General features: G+C 38.7%; 1 protein-coding gene across 5 annotated transcripts in view; it reads right to left on the bottom strand.

Moving 5' to 3' along the window:
* TOPBP1 (topoisomerase (DNA) II binding protein 1) overlaps positions 1 to 2,269 on the bottom strand; it is a 42,528-nt gene that overhangs the window by 26,629 nt on the left and 13,630 nt on the right. The gene's annotated exons all lie outside the window — the stretch shown is intronic.

Raw genomic sequence — 2,269 nt, forward strand, 5'->3', positions numbered from 1 at the left:
CTGAGGGACCCGCCCCCCCGCCCCCCCCAGTGCACAAATTTTTGTGCACCGGGCCTCTAGTATATATATATATAAAGCCTAGTGTTCTGTTTAAGAAGACTGTAATGTGATTAAATGACAATAGAAATAAAAGCAATGTAAAAAAGGAGTAACTTTATGACTCAGGGTAGGAAAACTTACATAAAATAGAAAAGCACAACCACAAAAAAATAGATTGAAAAATTCAACTACCTTAAAATATTATGGCCAAAAAAATAAAAATAAAGATATTATGGCCAAATAGCACTCAAAATGACTATGAGATCTTTCTTTACATCCATCAAATTGGCAGAAATGTCAAACTTACAAGAAATACTAAATGTTGAAAGTATGTGCAACAGAAACCCTTACTATCATTCTAGTGTAAAGTGATAAACAAAGACAAAGCAATTTGCATTATATAAATACGTATCCCATGAATCAACCACGCCCACCCTAGAAAAATTCTTGCTCATGTGCAGAAACATGCATAAGAACAATCTCAGTAGTATTGTTTGTATTGGCAAAGAAAAGATTATAAAAATGTCCATAAGTGGGAAAATGGAAACATTATAGTATGCTCATATAGCAGTGTGGTCTTTTCTTAATTAGTTAGTTGGATCAGATGAATATCTCTCACATTCAGAGAAGGAGGTAGAAAGAGAGGACACACCATCTATCATTTAAGTTAATATACACAAAATGAACAGTGTATATATGTTGTTTACACAGATTGTAAACTATAAAAAGATGGGGAGGAATTGACAGGCATAGAATATTCTTTCTTTTTTAAAGCTAGATAGCAGTATACAGTTATTAATTATATTATTCTTTATATCTTTTTGGATGTATTAAATCTTTCATTTTTTTTAAAGGACATATGATGCTTACTACTCTTCAGTGGCAATTTCCCTACCACACTGAGAATACCTGAGGTGGCAGTGGTCCACAGTATAGCACTGTATGCACTAAAAACCACAATAACCCAGTAAGAGATATTTGTTACAAGGCTGTTATAAAATAGTCACAGGGATGTCAAGTACAACATAGGGAATATAGACAATAATATCAAAATAGCGATGTATGGTGAAGATGGTAGTGAAAGATTGGGGGTGCCTGGCTGGCGTGGCTCAGTGTTTGAACGTCAACCTATGAACCTGGAGTTCACAGTTCAATTCCGAGTCAGGGCACATACCGGGGTTGTTGGCTCAATCCCCAGTTGTGGGGCCTGCAGGAGGCAGCTGATCAATGATTCTCTCTCATCACTGATGTTTCTCTTTCTCTCCCCCTCTCTGAAATCAATTAAAAAAAAAAAAGATTGGGGGTATCATTATGTAAAGTATGATCGTCTAAACACTATGCTGTACACCTGAAACTAATACAAAATACTGAATGTAAACTATAATTAAAAAACAAAAACTTCATGTTATAAACTCAAACCAAGTGATGCCAAATACAAAACAGATGAAAGTGGAGCCCTTGAGAAGTGAGAAAGAGGGTCTGAGGTTTTAGCTTTGCCTGCTTAGAAAAAGTAACTAACAGGCTCTCTCCCTCTCAGGCATACATCTCCTAAACCAGGGGTGGGCAAACTCTTTGACTCGAGGGCCACAATGGGTTCTTAAACTGGACGGGAGGGCCAGAACAAAAGCATGGATGGAGTGTTTGTGTGAACTAATATAAATTCAAAGTAAACATCATTACATAAAAGGGTACGGTCGTTTTTATTTTGAGTTGTATTCATTTCAAACGATCCGGCCCACGGGCCGTAGTTTGCCCACGGTTGTCCTAAACTCTAAGCGTCCTCAGGAGATTTGCAACCAGGGGAGCAATGGGCAGCAGCAGCTTGTCCCAGACTAACCCCCTGACCCCGTCTCCAAGGCCCCTTTTCTCTGACTTTGCAGTTAGCCAAAACAGTCCCGCCTAGGCCCTCTCTTGCTCCTTTTTTTTTTTTTTTCGGTCCACATTAGAATTTCTGATCTATTTGGAGTTTCTTCTTCCTTTTTTTTTTTTTTAAGTGTATTCATTTTATTATTTTTTAAATATATTTCTATTGATTCTAGAGAGGAAGGGAGAGGGAGAGAGCCTAAACTCTAAGCGTCCTCAGGAGATTTGCAACCAGGGGAGCAATGGGCAGCAGCAGCTTGTCCCAGACTAACCCCCTGACCCCGTCTCCAAGGCCCCTTTTCTCTGACTTTCCAGTTAGCCAAAACAGCCCCGCCTAGGCCCTCTCTTGCTGCTTTTTTTTTTTTTT

Source organism: Myotis davidii, unplaced genomic scaffold (genome assembly GCF_000327345.1).
Source record: "Myotis davidii unplaced genomic scaffold, ASM32734v1 scaffold415, whole genome shotgun sequence".
NCBI lineage: Eukaryota > Metazoa > Chordata > Mammalia > Chiroptera > Vespertilionidae > Myotis > Myotis davidii.